The following is a 19,665-nucleotide window of genomic DNA, read 5'->3' as shown; positions in this document are numbered from 1 at the left end:
TTGGGGTGAGTGTTTATTTGTAACCTGGGTACCTCCTTTCCCATTGGGCCTTATTTAAAGAAACAATTATTAATTTCTGACTTTTTTGCGGTTTCAAGAAGACTGAGCCTTGACTAAGCTGACTAAGCTTTATATATCCAGGATGAGACCACACAATCCTACTGGGTTATTTTAGGAGCCTTAAGGCTATAACCTTAAACCATCTCGGAGAAGACAAACTATTTTCACTGTAAAAATCAATGGTGTAGGGAGAAACAGCAACTTCCCAAGGGAAATCTTGCCTGATGAATGCAAATCTGTTCCTTAACCATTCAGTAAATTAAAGGACACAACTACTTCCTACTAAATTATTTGTAGGTGGAATTCTTTCACAAAAAAATATACAATAGGCTTTTTTGCTTAATGGAGCAGGTCAATAGCCCATCACTTCTGCAACAGGGTTCTAATGCCAGACTCATATGTTACCAGGGTCGGACTGGAAGTTGTGGGGCCCACCGGGGCTAATGCCCCAGGGTCCCCCTTCGGCCGCCGCTGCTGCTCCAGAGTGCTTCAGGGGACTAGTGCGCATGCGCGCTGTGCCGCGTTTGTGCGCACGCGCGCAGTGCTACCTTTTTGCGCATGCGCAGATATTTTACTCTACCGCGACCCCGAACAAAGTGGGGTTGCGCCGCCCCACTAAGTAGCGGATCTGGGCCGGCGGGGCCCACCGGGGTTTTTCCCGGTGTCCCGCCGGCCCAGTCCGACACTGTATGTTACTCCACTAGGATATGTATGGTTATGAGCCGAGGGTAAGGGAGTGTGACTGTGGGATAGCAGGTATAGTAGGGAGAGATGGTGCCTATAGTAACAGTGGATAATAGTCTCTGGGAAGGGAGTGTGACTGTGGGATAGCAGGTATAGTAGGGAGAGATGGTGTCTATAGTAACAGTGGGATAATAGTCTCTGGGAAGGGAGTGTGACTGTGGGATAGCAGGTATAGTAGGGAGAGATGGTGTCTATAGTAACAGTGGATAATAGTCTCTGGGAAGGGAGTGTGACTGTGGGATAGCAGGTATAGTAGGGAGAGATGGTGCCTATAGTAACAGTGGAGTAATAGTCTCTGGGAAGGGAGTGTGACTGTGGGATAGCAGGTATAGTAGGGAGAGATGGTGTCTATAGTAACAGTGGATAATAGTCTCTGGGAAGGGAGTGTGACTGTGGGATAGCGAGTATAGTAGGGAGAGATGGTGCCTATAGTAACAGTGGATAATAGTCTCTGGGAAGGGAGTGTGACTGTGGGATAGCAGGTATAGTAGGGAGAGATGGTGCCTATAGTAACAGTGGATAATAGTCTCTGGGAAGGGAGTGTGACTGTGGGATAGCAGGTATAGTAGGGAGAGATGGTGTCTATAGTAACAGTGGATAATAGTCTCTGGGAAGGGAGTGTGACTGTGGGATAGCAGGTATAGTAGGGAGAGATGGTGCCTATAGTAACAGTGGATAATAGTCTCTGGGAAGGGAGTGTGACTGTGGGATAGCAGGTATAGTAGGGAGAGATGGTGCCTATAGTAACAGTGGATAATAGTCTCTGGGAAGGGAGTGTGACTGTGGGATAGCAGGTATAGTAGGGAGAGATGGTGCCTATAGTAACAGTGGGATAATAGTCTCTGGGAAGGGAGTGTGACTGTGGGATAGCAGGTATAGTAGGGAGAGATGGTGTCTATAGTAACAGTGGATAATAGTCTCTGGGAAGGGAGTGTGACTGTGGGATAGCAGGTATAGTAGGGAGAGATGGTGCCTATAGTAACAGTGGATAATAGTCTCTGGGAAGGGAGTGTGACTGTGGGATAGCAGGTATAGTAGGGAGAGATGGTGTCTATAGTAACAGTGGATAATAGTCTCTGGAAGGGAGTGTGACTGTGGGATAGCAGGTATAGTAGGGAGAGATGGTGTCTATAGTAACAGTGGGATAATAGTCTCTGGAAAGGGAGTGTGACTGTGGGATAGCAGGTATAGTAGGGAGAGATGGTGCCTATAGTAACAGTGGATAATAGTCTCTGGGAAGGGAGTGTGACTGTGGGATAGCAGGTATAGTAGGGAGAGATGGTGTCTATAGTAACAGTGGGATAATAGTCTCTGGAAAGGGAGTGTGACTGTGGGATAGCAGGTATAGTAGGGAGAGATGGTGCCTATAGTAACAGTGGATAATAGTCTCTGGGAAGGGAGTGTGACTGTGGGATAGCAGGTATAGTAGGGAGAGATGGTGTCTATAGTAACAGTGGATAATAGTCTCTGGAAAGGGAGTGTGACTGTGGGATAGCAGGTATAGTAGGGAGAGATGGTGCCTATAGTAACAGTGGATAATAGTCTCTGGGAAGGGAGTGTGACTGTGGGATAGCAGGTATATGTAGGGGAGATGGTGGCTATAGTAACAGTGGGATAATAGTCTCTGGGAGGAGTGTGACTGTGGGATAGCAGTATGTAGGGAGAGATGGTGCCTATAGTACAGTGGATAATAGTCTCTGGAAGGGAGTGTGACTGTGGATAGGAGGTATAGTAGGGAGAGATGGTGTCTAGTAAGTGATATAGTCTCTGGAAGGAGTGGACGTGGAGCAGTATAGTGGAGAGATGTGCTATAGTACAGTGGATAATAGTCTTGGAAGGGAGTGTGACTGTGGGTAGCAGGTTAGTAGGAGAGATGGTGCTATTAACAGTGGATAATAGTTCTGGGAGGGAGTGTGACTGTGGGATAGAGGTATATGGGAAGATGGTGCATAGTCAGTGGATAATAGTCTCTGGAGGGAGTGTGCTGTGGGATGCAGGTATAGTAGGGAGAGATGGTGCTATAGTAACAGTGGATAAAGTCTCTGGAGGGGTGTGACTGTGGGATAGCGGTATGTAGGGAGAGTGGTGCTATGACAGTGGATATAGTTCTGAAGGGTGTACTGTGGGTAGCAGGTATAGTAGGGAAGATGGTGCATAGTAACAGTGGATATGTCTCTGAAGGGATGTGACTGTGGGTACAGGTTAGTAGGGAGAGATGGTGTCTATAGTAAAGTGATAATAGTCTTGAAGGGGTGTGACTGTGATAGAGGTATAGTGGGGAGATGGTGCCATAGTACAGTGGTAATGTCTCTGAAGGGAGTGTGACTGTAGGGAGAGATGGTGCCTATAGTAACAGTGGATAATAGTCTCTGGGAAGGGAGTGTGACTGTGGGATAGCAGGTATAGTAGGGAGAGATGGTGCCTATAGTAACAGTGGATAATAGTCTCTGGAAGGGAGTGTGACTGTGGGATAGCAGGTATAGTAGGGAGAGAAAGGTGCTATAGTAACAGTGGATAATAGTCTCTGGGAAGGGAGTGTGACTGTGGGATAGCAGGTATAGTAGGGAGAGATGGTGTCTATAGTAACAGTGGATAATAGTCCCCTGGAAAGGGAGTGTGACTGTGGGATAGCAGGTATAGTAGGGAGAGATGGTGCCTATAGTAACAGTGGATAATAGTCTCTGGGAAGGGAGTGTGACTGTGGGATAGCAGGTATAGTAGGGAGAGATGGTGTCTATAGTAACAGTGGATAATAGTCTCTGGGAAGGGAGTGTGACTGTGGGATAGCAGGTATAGTAGGGAGAGATGGTGCCTATAGTAACAGTGGATAATAGTCTCTGGGAAGGGAGTGTGACTGTGGGATAGCAGGTATAGTAGGGAGAGATGGTGTCTATAGTAACAGTGGATAATAGTCTCTGGGAAGGGAGTGTGACTGTGGGATAGCAGGTATAGTAGGGAGAGATGGTGCCTATAGTAACAGTGGATAATAGTCTCTGGGAAGGGAGTGTGAACTGTGGGATAGCAGGTATAGTAGGGAGAGATGGTGTCTATAGTAACAGTGGATAATAGTCTCTGGAAGGGAGTGTGACTGTGGGATAGCAGGTATAGTAGGGAGAGATGGTGCCTATAGTAACAGTGGATAATAGTCTCCTGGGAAGGGAGTGTGACTGTGGGATAGCAGGTATAGTAGGGAGAGATGGTGCCTATAGTAACAGTGGATAATAGTCTCTGGGAAGGGAGTGTGACTGTGGGATAGCAGGTATAGTAGGGAGAGATGGTGCCTATAGTAACAGTGGATAATAGTCTCTGGAAAGGGAGTGTGACTGTGGGATAGCAGGTATAGTAGGGAGAGATGGTGCTATAGTAACAGTGGATAATAGTCTCTGGGAAGGGAGTGTGACTGTGGATAGCAGGTATAGTAGGGAGAGATGGTGCCTATAGTAACAGTGGATAATAGTCTCTGGGAAGGGAGTGTGACTGTGGGATAGCAGGTATAGTAGGGAGAGATGGTGCTATAGTAACAGTGGATAATAGTCTCTGGGAAGGGAGTGTGACTGTGGGATAGCAGGTATAGTAGGGAGAGATGGTGTCTATAGTAACAGTGGATAATAGTCTCTGGAAAGGGAGTGTGACTGTGGGATAGCAGGTATAGTAGGGAGAGATGGTGCCTATAGTAACAGTGGATAATAGTCTCTGGGAAGGGAGTGTGACTGTGGGATAGCAGGTATAGTAGGGAGAGATGGTGTCTATAGTAACAGTGGGATAATAGTCTCTGGAAAGGGAGTGTGACTGTGGGATAGCAGGTATAGTAGGGAGAGATGGTGCCTATAGTAACAGTGGATAATAGTCTCTGGGAAGGGAGTGTGACTGTGGGATAGCAGGTATAGTAGGGAGAGATGGTGTCTATAGTAACAGTGGATAATAGTCTCTGGAAAGGGAGTGTGACTGTGGGATAGCAGGTATAGTAGGGAGAGATGGTGCCTATAGTAACAGTGGATAATAGTCTCTGGGAAGGGAGTGTGACTGTGGGATAGCAGGTATAGTAGGGAGAGATGGTGTCTATAGTAACAGTGGATAATAGTCTCTGGGAAGGGAGTGTGACTGTGGGATAGCAGGTATAGTAGGGAGAGATGGTGCCTATAGTAACAGTGGATAATAGTCTCTGGGAAGGGAGTGTGACTGTGGGATAGCAGGTATAGTAGGGAGAGATGGTGCCTATAGTAACAGTGGATAATAGTCTCTGGGAAGGGAGTGTGACTGTGGGATAGCAGGTATAGTAGGGAGAGAGGCTTCTGATAGACACAGCCCCACTTGAATAAGAATAGAGTGAATACAGGTTCACTGGTTGTAGTTGATAAAAGAGGGGCTTTTGTTCAGATGGGGGGGATCCCAGCACAGGGGGAACAAAGGTCCCTGATAGATGAAACAGACCCATTATTCTGTGAGCCATAGAATTCTTATCATATCTACAAAACTCGAGTTCCACAGAAAGGGAAGATTCTGAGAAGACACCTGACTATTCTATTACATCTATTAATAAATCCTACATCTCACTGGATCCATGGATACATCCAGGAGGATTAAAGGGAATACAAAGCAGAATTGCTCCTTTCTTGTTATTTCCTTTTCCACATTTACATTTATATGATTTCACCTCCTCTTATGCCCTGTAGATGTCAATCATTCTTTATGTAGTCAACGAGAATTGTGCCCAGTGCAGCCACAGCTCCATCCTAGCTGTTCCTGCTGAATTGTGCTTCGTACAGGGAATACCTATGCTGCCATAGTTTTATGGGATCTCTCTGTACAGACTATGAGCAAACTTAGGGACTGTTCCTGCTGAATTGTGCTTAGTACAGGGAATACCTATGCTGCCATAGTTTTATGGGATCTCTCTGTACAGACTATGAGCAAACTTAGGGACTGTTCCTGCTGAATTGTGCTTAGTACAGGGAATACCTATGCTGCCATAGTTTTATGGGATCTCTCTGTACAGACTATGAGCAAACTTAGGGGACTGTTCCTGCTGAATTGTGCTTAGTACAGGGAATACCTATGCTGCCATAGTTTTATGGGATCTCTCTGTACAGACTATGAGTAAACTTAGGGGACTGTTCCTGCTGAATTGTGCTTAGTACAGAGGAATACCTATGCTGCCATAGTTTTATGGGATCTCTCTGTACAGACTATGAGCAAACTTAGGGGACTGTTCCTGCTGAATTGTGCTTAGTACAGGGGAATACCTATGCTGCCATAGTTTTATGGGATCTCTCTGTACAGACTATGAGCAAACTTAGGGGACTGTTCCTGCTGAATTGTGCTTAGTACAGGGAATACCTATGCTGCCATAGTTTTATGGGATCTCTCTGTACAGACTATGAGTAAACTTAGGGGACTGTTCCTGCTGAATTGTGCTTAGTACAGGGAATACCTATGCTGTCATAGTTTTATGGGATCTCTCTGTACAGACTATGAGCAAATGTAGGGGGCTGTTCCTGCTGAACTGTAAGGCCATTTATAGCACTAGAGACCACTGTTAAGTTATTTTTTTCTGGGAGATTTGAATGTGTAACTACTTACACCTTATTCTTGCCAAGTACCTTCCCTAAAAAATGTTTTCTTTATAAACAAAAACACGCCCAAATTTCTCTTTGCAAATGGTGCAACACAGACAGCTATGTATATAATTTGCACGGCTTCACACACATTCATTGCTGCACCGCTCTCTCACCCCCATGCGCAGAAACATTCCACCCAAACACAAGGAACCTCCTGTCTGTAGGATGTTGATCTCTGCCTGACGTCACTGGATTTCCTAGAAATTGTTATTTTGTTGGTCCTGACTCCTAAAACAACGTAGCACAAGCCAGACCTGAAGAATAGTGATGGGCGAATAAATTTGCCCGGCACAAATTTGTGGCGAATTTCCACGCTTTGCCGCCGGCGAATAAATTTGCGAATCCCAATTTCCTTTTTTTTCATGAAAACGTTTCAATTGCTCGATTTTTTTTTTTTTAGTGAGAAAGTTGAAATTGCTTGATTTTTCAGTGAAAATGTTCGAATTGATCGTTTTTTTGGCGAACTTTCGGATTTCAAGATTTTTCGTAAATTTTCCGCCGTTTCGCAAATTTGCGGGAATCTCGCTAATTTTATGCGAATCGAGAAATTCGCCCATCACTACTGAAGAACTAACTGCTGCTACGTTGTTTCCATTGAGAAATTTAGCAAAAAGACACGGATTTCAGTTGTACAAATAGTGGGGGTCAGTGTGACTCTACCCTGGGCTCAAGAGATTAATACAATTAACAGGACGTCAGCAGAAACGGCACGTGAGAATTTACGACCTAAAGTCTAATGTCTCGTCCTGTGTGGGAAATGGAATTCACAGCTGCAAAATCCTGGGAAAAACATGGGAAATAATGTGTCACCCACCTCCATGTACATCAAGCTTAATGTATGGAACTCCAACTCCCAGCATCCTTAGCCAGTCCAGCTGTGCACTTTACTAAGGAACCAATTTTTAAAAAGCCTTCACTCCAAATCCCCCCTTAGCTCATAACAAGGTTACAGATATATAGAAACATTGGGGTGTCACCCTGCTATAGTTCCAGGGGTACCCAGGGTACAAATAAACACTCACCCCAAATCTCCCCCTAACTGACCTTCAGGCTGGGCCCCTTAGCTCATAACAAGGTTACAGATATATAGAAACATTGGGGTGTCACCCTGCTATAGTCCCAGGGGTACCCAGGGTACAAATAAACACTCACCCTAACAGGGCCCCCTCCGATGCTCTGAGTTCTCCAGGGGCCCCGCTGTCTGGCTCCTCCCCCCCCTGCAGGAGTCAATAGAGATACAGGGCCCCCCAATACAGAGCAGCACAGAGTTTACAGAGACTTTCCCATGGCCGCTATAGGCAGTTGCAGAGACAGAGCTGAATATACAGAGAAGCAGAATAAACCCGACACACAAACAACTTTATATATAACCCGGGCGAGTGCGTCATTCACATTTAAATGTTGTTTTTCTTCCGCAGGACGGATTCTTTACAACATCCTGAGCCACAAAGTTCCCTGCGGTCGCCAGCCACAGCCGTTAACACCCCAAACTTTCACCAACACGGGGGGGCGCAGGGGAGAATAAACCAAACCACAAAACTGAACTGTAACCCTCCAGCCATGGGCAAAACAAACCTGCCCACAGTACTGTGATACCTCCTCAATAATGTATAGAAATCTCAATTCTTATATATGGGAGGGAGAACTACAACTCCCAGCATCCTCTACATACCAGTTCCAACAAGGGAAGACATATGGCAGACTGATGCTCAAGATGATATGAGGCCACTATAAACCCTTCCCTCCTACTAATCCGCTTCTGATACCTCCATTCCTAGGAGCCACAGGAATTTATTGTAGTGAATGGGAAGAAATAATACGGGAGTAGGCAGAGGGTGCAGGGAGTTTAGCAAACAGCACCCACTGGGGGATTGATCTCTGGGCCTGATCTAACGGGGGTACGATGAAGGATAAAGCTGCTGCACCCACTTTTACTATGTTCTAGGATGGCTAATCCTAAGCAACTTTTCAATTGGTCTTTTTTTTTTATTTTAATTTTATAGTTTTTGAATTATTTGCCCTGACTCTTTCCAGCTTTCAAATGGGGTTCACTGACCCCCATCTAAAAAACAAATGCTCTGTAATTCTACACATTTATATTTGTTGCTGCTTTTTATTCCTCGTCTCTCTATTCAGGCCTCTCCTATTCACATTCCAGTCTCTTATTGGTTGCTAGGGGAATTTGGACACTGGCAACCAGACTGCTGAAATTGCAAACTAGCTTTTTATTCAACAAATATCTTGAAAACCACAAATAAGAAAAAATGAAAACCAATTGCAAATGGTCTCAGAATATCACACTCTACATCATACTAATAGTTAATCTAAAGGCGAACAACCCCTTTAAATTGGCACGGGGGTTTTTTTTTAATGAAGAGTAGCGCCACCCAGTGGTCGGCGCCTAATACACTGGTATTTTGGATTTCCATTTAGAAATCTTTAGGGGAGATTAGTCGCCCGGCGACAAATCTCCTCTTCGGGGCGACTAATCTCACCAAACTGCCTCACGACGGCTATAATGTAAATCGCAAGCGGGATTGTAATCAGTGCGCTTCGTTTTCCGAAGTCACCTTAAATTGCCCCACAAGGAGGATTCGGGGAGATTTAGGGCACAGACGCACGGTCACATTCGGGGAAATTAGTCGCCGGACGACAAATGTCCTCTTCTTCGGGGTGACTAATCTCTAGCGAAGGCGATTTACATTCTAGCCGGCAGGAGGCAGTTCGGGGAGATTAGTCACCCCGAAGAAGAGGACTAATCTCCCCGAATTTGAGCGCGTGCCTCTGCGGGCTCTAACACTAACTAATGGCTCCCAGTTACCTCTGAACAGAACCTACAGATACTCGGACCTTAAAGGGGACGAATTTCTAGTAGGGGGAGTCCGGGAAACAAAAACCCACCAAGCGAATTTAATCTAACACTTCAATTGGAACTGAAATCAATCCGCGTGTATCCCTCTTCTCCAGTTCCGACTCCGGAAACAATGTAGCAGAAGTCGGTCAATCCAGTAGGCTTCTGCTGCATCGTTTCGGAACATCCGAACACCATAAATAACATTTACACACCGCGCTAAAGCCGCCGATCATGTTTAATTAGTAACGTATAATCAGGAAGGTGCTTAGAATTCCATTTTCTTTCATGAACTTGAAACGGATGGGAGTGGCCCTTTAAATCTCCGCCGGCTTCCAAGGGACCCCACTGAGTGTCAGTTAAATGGTTCTGGTTTATAAACATTTCCCCTGATAGAGCCCACACACACTGACCTTGAATGTATCTCTGCTCATTAATCAGAAGCCTTTCTCCTAGATTAAAGGAGCCTTTGTCAGCGAGGGCATTCATTAAAGCAACGAGATCCCAATAGGGGGGAAGATCGCAGGCGCCTGGGGAGAAGGGTTACCAGCGATGGATGTCTTTGTGCTGCCCAACCACACTTGGGTCTTAAAAAAAAAATAAAAAAATAAATAAATTGTGACTAGAGTGCAAGCTCTTTGGACGAGTAACTAAACAATGCTGCGTGTAGGATATCTATACAACAACAACAACATCATCCTCAAATGCCATTAAATAGGAACATTCTAAATCTCTTTAGACAGCATTTTTCTACTTTAAATTATAAATACTCCAGCACCCGCCAGGCTGGCTCCTTTATGGGCATGCTGGGAGTTGTAGTTTTAAGAGCAGCGATAGCGCTATCTCTGGAATCCCCTGGTCAAAGTTATTTGAAAGGTGAACTTTCCCTTTGGAGGAGAAAAAAAAAAAAAAAAGCTGTGCAAAGTGCATCAGTGTTTTGTTTCACTGCAACTCCCAGCAACCTCCGCCGGGAGTTGCAGTATATTAACAACCATTAAAAGCTAGTTGAGCCGATTCTGCCATAGAAGCACATGCAGCCTATGTATACATATATATATATATAAAAGATATAGATATAAAATTTGGATTATACAGACCTCCGAGAAGCAACAGCTCCCGCACGATTATCGCAGCGATTTCCCTCGGAGCCGCAGAGCGTTAGTTGCAGAGAGGGGGAGAGAGTGAAACACAACAAGCGAGCGGCGATTAGAAGCAGCGAGGGACACGGGCTCCACCTTTAGTCGCAGCTCCAGTCTCGCAATGACGCGCCGCACGGGCTCCTTGGAGCAAAGACACGTCGCAACGATCGTCGCTCGATCCCAAGCAGCAGATGTCAGCGCCGATGTCTCTGGTTCTACCACAAGCTGTTACCCCTCAAATACAAGGAGGTTCTGATTCCAGCAACTGTGGCTTCTGCCTCCCCAATATTTGGATATAGTGCCCCCCAAATACAAGAAGGTCCTTATATCCCCTCCCAAATACATGAGGTTTTCTTTGCCCCCCACATCAGGAGGTCCTAATTGACCCTTCCAAATCCATTAAGATTTTGCCCCACCCCCAACTGGGGTTTTTAACCTCTTCCTCCCAACCCATCCACTATTTGGGATTCGGCCGAATCCCCGATGAAAAATTCGGCCCGAATACCTAACCCGAATCCTAATTTGTATATGCAAATTAGGGGCAGGGAAGGAAAAAGTGTAAAAAAAATCTTTTTGTGATGAAAAGTCACATGATTTCCCTACCTGCCCCTAATTTACATATTCAAATTAGGATTCGGATTCAGTTCTTAAGGTGGCCATACACTGAGAGATCCCCTCCCCGATATTGGACTGATCTGATCGTGGGCCCTAGAGCCCAACGCTCGGATTATTAGGACGGCAGTCGGATCGCGGGACTGCATCAACAAACAGATACGGCCGCAATCCGATGGGATTTTTAGTCCTGTCCAATTTTCGGCCAGATATTGATCGGGGAAGCCTGTCGCTCTGTCTGTAGCTTTTATTGGCTCGTGTATGGCCACCTTTAGACTGAACCTGAGTGTATTGGGAAGACAGTAGAACATAATGTGTTTTTGGAGAGGGGTTTTTAGGCAGGATCAGAACAAAACTTAACCTCAGACAGAATCTCTTTATGAATAGAAAGGACATTTATAAATATAGATATATAGAACCTTGTACATGGGAGGGGGCGGACAATCTATTGTGAGGTCAGAGGTCAGGATCTGTCCGCACTAATTTGGGCTGATACTCCCACCCCTACAAATAGATGGGACTTGTGCTTCCCCACTAGTGGCAGTTTCTGCATTCATCTATGTGAAGGGTTCTGTACCCCAAAACCTCCTTCCATAAATACATGGCGGACACCACAAACCACCTGACCTTTCATCAGCCTTTTCTGTCCTTAAGAATCTCTACCCTATTTCCCCTTTATCCAGTCTCACAATCCCCCCAAACCCCAGTCTCCAATCCCTCCAGACCCTCTGACTTTGTTACAAGTTCCCCAAATCCCTTTACCCAATCCCCAGCCTCCCCTGCCCCTCTGGCCTCATCTCCAGCCTCCACTATCCCCCGACCCCCTGTATCCAGTCTCCCCAATACCCCTGAAGCTAAAGCCTCCCCTCCACCAATCCACAAGTTGCTTTGCTCTCAGGTCCCCTTAGAAGGGAAGGGGTTAAAAACGACTCACGACTCAAAAGCAACTCAATATTATGGATCATTTAAATGCACCCAGTGGCGTAACTAGATGTTTTATTTTTTACCAATATATATCGAAATTGCACATTAATTAAGGCCTCATGGGGCCCCCTATACCTCCTGGGCCCCCCTGCAGCCACAGGGTCTGCTCCTCTGTAGTTAACCCCTGAGTGCAGCCCCTCCCCAGACCCCATTGTGTTAACCACTCACCCCTTTCCTTGCAGCAGTGCTTATTCCCCAGGCAGCCGAGATGTGGAAGCTGAGACTGTACCAACGGTGCTAGCGGGTAGAGCGGGTAGAGCGGAAGGTGTGGGATTTTTGAAGTTCAGTTCTGAGCAGCAGCCTGTCTTGTTTTCTTTGCACCTGTTTCCCAGTCAGACTATTAACCCTCTCCTCGCCCGCCGCAGCTCTAATGACTCAATTGCTGGCATCCTACATTGTTCTGCAAAACATACAAGCAGCTGCCGCAGAACTGCAACTCCCAGCAGCCCTTACATACCAAAGGCTGTCATAGGGAGCCAGAGAAATGGATTTTAACCCTATGAATGCCTCCTAGGCCTAACAAACATCAACGACTGTTTTTGCTGCCTGGCTAATCAACATCCAAACCTGGCTGCATGGAAACCAGTACAGCCTGCAGCAGGCACCCGCATGCCAGCACAACTCTTGAGGGGCACATGTAGGAAAAGGGTTAAACGGGTGACTGCCCCAGTCACACTAAACATTCTGGGTTCAGCCACAGACATTTAACCCTGCGCCAGCGATTATTTTATGGTACTAGACTGGATCTTGGGAGTTGGTTGGCACTGGATAAGTGTTTTTGTTTTGATTTTTTAGAGATGGCGGTAAATTGGCATTTTTGTCACATAAAGAACAGGGTGGCAGTGCCATCACACATGCCTGGATTTGGGTTTGTCTGATTTCAACCGCAGCCTGTTTCATTTACCAACATGTGCCCCTTGCACCAATCTGTGACATTCCTGCCTGTGCCCATTGATTTTTGTCCACTCCCTGACCCTGTCCAGTCCCTGACCCCGGGTATTCCAGCAGCCTCCCACAGTCACACACAGCCAGGCCTGTTCCCACAGCAGAAATTGGATATTCATGTATGTGGCCGGGAGGTATGAGCTGGGCCATTGTACAACTGCTGTCACTGGAGTCCTGTATACACGCACTGTGCCAGAGTATTCATAATATGCACACGGATTAACCCTTCCAGTATCTACTCCGATTTACTACACATTAAGAAAATACTTAGCCACCAGTCTAACAGGGGTGCAGTTATACGTATATACTATACTATAAGGGGTTAATCAGAACCAGCCAGACAGGCAGTATTAGACTTGTTCAAGGATTAATTAATGTTTGGCTGCAGTGAAAGGGTTAACACTCAAGGCATGAAAGCACAATGGAGCCCATTTAACCGTCGCCTGCGCTATTGACTCCTTCAGTGACAGCGGGATCAGAGAGTATTTGGGGCGAGCAACATGTACAGAGCCAAGCTTATTAACACCTTCAGTGCCACGTTTGTCAGCAACCAATAACTTCACAAAGGGTCTCTCCCAAACATTATTATTAGCTTTACTCAGCACCAACATGTTCTCGCTGCACTTTACAGAGCTTAATAAATGATTCCCGTGAAGTCAATGAAGAGGTTAATACACAGTTACCTGGGTAAAGGGACCATATGTGCAGCTCTGTTACGGGTTTATTCCCAGAATAAATCTCTTTTACATTGAACATAAGGAAAACTCACCAGGGGGAATTATATATATATATATATATATATATATATATATATATATATATATATATATATAAAATAATCCATTGCAGAGAGGAGAATTAACTGTCAGATAAGAGGGGGGATAGAAAGCTTAGGTATTAAAGAGGCAAGTCACATGGCAGGTATAGAAAGGCAGAGTGGCAACTCCCTGCACCCTGGAAGCTGTATGCCAGTCCTGCATCTGCAACCGAATGCTCATGTGACTCTCCTCATTGGATTCAATGCAACTAAACTGAAGAGGACATGGCTCTTTAAATACAATGATTCACCAGTTTGGAGGCTCCTACACCCTTTAAACTCCCAGCCTGAGATTCATTAATTCTAATCTAAAGCAGCAGCCCCACAGTAAATAATCACTAATTATCCGCACGTTTATACCGCACTTTCCACCCCTGCCACCGAGAGCAGCGTTGCATGGGGGGGGGGATGAAAAGAAAGAGTGGAAATCAAAGCTGGGTGTATGCACTGGAGCACCCCAATATATATACGTATATGTCGGACTCTGCCCTAGAATAACAGACGCCTGGAGTCACCCTAATGGGCATAATACCCTATTCTACTGCCAGCACCCACTATGTTAGTAGGAGTTATAATTGATCACTTATTGAGCCGCTCTGGGTGCTGCACATATTCCCTGGGAACAGTTACCAGCACCTACTGAGGGATTATTATAAAAGCACCCAGTGAGCTGTTATAGGTGCAAAAAGTCCTCTATGTTAGGGTGGGTGTGAACCCCTATTCCCCTGGGAGAGTATTGGAACCGATTCTCTTGGTAGAGTTACCACTAGCACCCACTGCGTTAATAGGGTTTATTATTAAGCACCCACTGAGCTGACATGGGTACACGAATTCCTCTAGCTAGGGTGGTGGGTGCCAACACCTATTCCTCTGGGAGGGTATTGGAAGCAATTGTCTTGTTACAGGAGTTATTTTTAATAAGGGGCACCCACCCACTGAGTTGCTATGGGCGCAGGAATGTATTTGGGTGCAAGGGAATAATGACTTGTTATGGGTGCAGAACTTTAGGCATGTGTTGGCATGTGCAGGGCACAGCTCCCATGTTGGCACAATAACAATACTAATAATAATTATAATAATAATACTAATAATACTTATACTAATAATAATACTACTAATAATACTAATTCTATTTATAATAATAATACTAACAATACTAATAATACGTATACTAATAATAATACTAATAACAATACTAATCATACGTATACTAATAATAATACTAATAATAATAATAAAGGCACTAGTAGCAGGGTCAGGGATCAGTTTGGGTCGGGTGTAGGAATGAAGAGTTCGCAGGGGTGTCAGTAACACAATAGGGGGGGAGTAGGCAGCACGTAGTTTGTAATGTGGGACAAACAAGCGCGACCCCAGGGATCTCACTCACCGACTCTCAGCGCTGTCCCTTCTCCGAGTCCCCGCCGGTTGCCCTCGTCCTGCTGCTCTTTCTCCCCCGCCGCTTCACTTTGGTTCGTCCCGCGGTCACATCTCTCCCAGCCCGGCAGCCCGAGCTCACTCGCCGTAATACCAGATACACACACGCACCCCCCGCCCCCGATCGCTACCGTAATGTACCGCCCCGCGCACACATGCCTGAGCCTCCCACACACTCACTCACTCACTACAGCAGCTGGGAGGGAATTGCTGGTAACGCCCACCCTGGGCCTCTCCACCAATCACTGAGCTGTGTGTGTCCCCAGTACTGAAAGACCCCAGAGAACTTGTCAGTGAACATTGAGACCCAAAATTCATGTTTGAGTTGCTCCTCTGAATATTCTAAATGGAATAGTTATAGTTGCACTGCAGCCTGATTGCTGCTTGAGAAATATCCCAGGGGCCCCATGTTGGGGGAAGTAGATAGAAATGTTGGGCAGATATTGTCAAACTAGAACTCACAGATAAAGGCCAAGTTGGAAGTCAATATCTGTGTCTGTTTTATGGGCACTGGAATTTGGCTGTTAGTGTTCAGGATAAAATGGCACAAGAATGACCATAGATGCCCCTTGGGTTAACAGTAGGGTTCCGGCCTCCCTATATATTTATCTTTTTTACCTATTAATAACATTGGGATCAACTGTGTTTTTTTCCGGCCAGGCAGGTAAAACACCGGCCAGTTGGCAACCCTAGTTAACAATAGGGATGCACCAAATCCAGTATTCGGTTCGGGATTCAGCCTTTTTCAGCAGGATTCGGGTTCGGCCGAATCCTTCTGCCAGGCCGAACTGAATCCGAATCCTAATTTGCATATGCAAATTAGGGGCAGGAGGGAAATCACGTGGCTTTTTGTCACAAAACAAGGACGTAAAAAAATGTTTCCCCTTCCCACCCCTAATTTGCATATGCAAATTTGGATTTGGTTCGGCTGAATCTTTCACAAAGGATTCGGGGGTTCGGTCGAATCCAAAATAGAGGATTCAGTGCATCCCTAATTAAAAGGGATTATACTAGGGATGCACCAAATCCAGGATTCGGTTCTAGATTCAACCAGGATTCGGCCTTTTTCAGCAGGATTTTGATTCAGCCGAATGCTTGTTCCTGGCCAAACCGAATCCTAATTTGCATATGTAAATTAGGGGCAGGTAGGGAAATAATGTGACTTTTCACTTTTCTTCCACTTTTTCCTTTCCTGTCCCTAATTTGCAGATGCAAATTAGAATTTGGTTCAGTATTCAGTCTAATTTTTCAGCAAGGATTCGGGAATTAGCTGGAATACCAAATAGTGGATTCGGTGCCCCACTAGTCTGCTCTTCACCTGGGCAGTGGGACACAACACCACCCATCTTGCAGCCCATACTTTCTTTTCTCTTGGGGGTCCTGGACTAATCCCTGAACCCCCAGTCCCCCACAATGAAGGCCCTGCCTTCCATCCTTCATTATATGATCATGGACTTCTCAGAGGAATGCCTTGTCATCTGCAGTTCATCTAGTCACCCTCTTGTCTCCAAGGATAGGTTCGTTTTAGAGAGATGCGGGTCATAAAAAACTCAAAGTGTTGCCATTGTAGGACCCGCGCCCAACCAATGCCCACGTCTAATCACTCTGTATCTACTTCTGTGAGTACCTGTGGTTCCAAGACAGGGAATATTGGGGATCAGTGAAGGAGTGTACTTCCCACTCTGACCCACACCCCTAACCCTTATTGGTTGAGCAAATTTTAACCTAAACATTCTGAACCCATGGTCAACCCACACATCACTAGTTAGCTTCCCTCGTCTCTGGTTCATAATAATAATCACCTCAATTCAGTGGATTTTTGGTTCAAGTTTTCCTTTGAAAACAAACGTTAAGTCAATTAATAACAAGGTGCCAAGAAGTGCAAATACTATTGAGCAGGTCCCTCACCCTATTGTCTCCAAGCTGAATGCAATTTATTTTTAACTGTGCACCTAATCTGGTGAAATCTTGTATCTGCGGAGACAATGGCACTGTATTGTATAAATAATAATAATCTCAAGTAACCTGCAAGTATGGCTTCAAGGAATGTCTAGAGAATAGGCATTTTCCTCTCGAATCTCAACCTAACTGGCCTTCAGACTGAGCTACTCCCATTCCTCCAAGCTCAGGCGGTTTGGGAACCACTGCTCCAGTGTGTCAGTCACCTTCATGGACACATACACAGGCAGGAGTTGTGGAAAGGACACAAAGGCCCGGGCTTAGGGCGGCAGAATTTTATGCCGCCCAACCACACCCGCATTGGTTCCGATGCACCTTGGATTCGCAGGAGATACAATAGTTTTTTAACATTCCCTGTGCACCAATCCCCATTACTCTGGACCCGATGCTGAAAATTTGCGCCGTTCACAAAGTAAGGGGGAAGGTCGGGATGATAAACGTCAGAGGGTCCAGCGGTGCCTGCTATATAAATCCGGCTCTGCACATACCACCATCTCCACCATTTTCACCACCACATACAGGATTGTACATTCTGCAGATTACCAATGTGAATCTTCTTCGCTATAATGTCCCAACGTTGACCATTGTACTGTGTCTACCTAGTGCCAAGCCCCCAAGCACCCCATCGTTTAATCAGAGGCTCAGCTTCTTGTGTGTCCCTTACTGAGATCTTCTCCATGTCAACTCTTCCCCCAATCTGTGCTCAATGATTGATCATTTTATCAGTCTCCCAAACCCCTACCCTAGCCCTTTATTGGATGCGTATGCCTTTCCAACTCCCAACTAAGAATATAGTTCCTCCCTGGATGTATCCTATCCCATCCCCTTCTGACCTCTATAAGATCTTTCCCCCGGATTCTTCCTGTTGGTGCATTTCACTTCCCTGCCGACCTTCACCCTCTCCCTGAAGACCCACCTTCTGATGGCCGTCCCTTTGAGACCCTCAGCTCTGAAGACAGGAAATTTCATAAATAACTTAGATCTAATACATCTCAGCATACACTTTCTTTTTGTTTCCATGTATTGTCTTTAGCAATCACAATCTATGGACCCTAACACATACACACACACTAGGGTCAATCTAGGGGCCAATTAACCTGCCTGTATATTTTATGGTAGGAAGACTTATAGGAAAGGGGTTTGTCTTCTACCAAAGCAGTCATGGGTTCTGGTTGTATGGCCTCACTAGAGATCCACTGCCAGCGCCAATTTGGACTATTTTGGTGGGGCTCCATGGCTTAGGTGTTGCTCCAGGGTTGGGTGGCATATGGTGCCTGCCTCTCTCTTTCTCCTGCTAGCTGTTCCACCCCAACAATAATGACACACCGTGGCCCCCAAGCATTTTTTGACAGTTCCTCAACACCAAGCCTTTATCATCACTGATCCCTCGAGCCTCTCATCTCTAGATTGCACCCATGGTTGCAGGGGCCCGATTAGGGCCAATCTCCAAAAGACATTCCACAAAAATCCCATTTCATTGCATGGAGTGCATTTTCTGACCGAATTCAAGATTTTCTTCCAATCAGTTCATTGATAGAATTCTTCCATTAAAGGAACGCTGGTGTGCCCAGGGGCGGAAGTAGACCCTACAGATGCAGGGGGGCCAAGGAGTTATAGGGGGCCCCGTGAGGCCCAAATCACAACACCGGGGGCAGCTGGGAAACTGACAATATGTCTAGCCCCATGTCGGATTTCAAAATTAAATATGAAAAAATCTGTTTGCTCTTTTGAGAAATGGATTTCAGTGCAGAATTCTGCTGGAGCAGCTCTATTAACTGATGTGTTTTGATTTTTTTCCCATGACAGTATCCCTTTAAGGCAACAAAAAAAGAATAGTGGAAATTACTGAAAATTGATCAGTCTCAGAAGAACCTGGATCCGCGGGAGAAACGCATTTCGCGGCGGCACATGAAAAACGTTGGGTTAAAAGATCCTTCTAAATAAAAGCAGGTTTCTACTTTGATCCTGAAGCACCGGCTTCTCTGACCAATCACACAGAGTACGGGTTTGTTCCCGAAATTGCACTTACTGGCCTATTGAATAACAATCAGTGGCGTGTGTTTAAAGACCAAATCAATTTTAGATTAACATGGCTACATTTAAAGAGACAGGAATAATTTTATATTTCGAGCTCCAACGGCTACATCACCTTATCAATAGAACTATAATGTATAACTCAAGGGGAGATGTACCTTGTGGTGTTTGGAGTTGCCGGGAATGAGCAGACCTCAATATCTTCTAGCTCAGGGGGTGCCCAGACTTTACTGTTTCATCTAAAATCGAATGGACAGAACCCTGAAAATTAGGGTGGCCTTATGTAACAGTTTGTGACAATGCTGGGTCCCCACTAGCTCCACCAGCTCAAGATCTACTGTTAGATCCCGTTCCACCATTTGAGCTCCCTTGTTCTAGCTCCAAGGGGGATGTTGGAATATATATTTCAAAGCATCTGTTACAAGTTGAAATAAATAATACCTCAATGGCAGATTGAACTCGCTTTAC

General features: G+C 45.6%; 1 protein-coding gene across 1 annotated transcript in view; it reads right to left on the bottom strand.

The window, feature by feature from the left end:
- Positions 1–15,303, bottom strand: part of tp53i11.L (tumor protein p53 inducible protein 11 L homeolog) — a gene marked incomplete at its 5' end in the record, with an annotated part of 30,035 nt that extends 14,732 nt beyond the window's left edge. The window contains 1 exon segment of the mRNA NM_001097917.1: positions 15,158–15,303.
- Positions 15,304–19,665: the final 4,362 nt, after the last annotated feature.

The sequence above is a fragment of the Xenopus laevis genome, chromosome 4L, assembly GCF_017654675.1.
Source record: "Xenopus laevis strain J_2021 chromosome 4L, Xenopus_laevis_v10.1, whole genome shotgun sequence".
Lineage (NCBI taxonomy): Eukaryota > Metazoa > Chordata > Amphibia > Anura > Pipidae > Xenopus > Xenopus laevis.
This window is presented reverse-complemented; position numbering and strand designations above follow the sequence as displayed.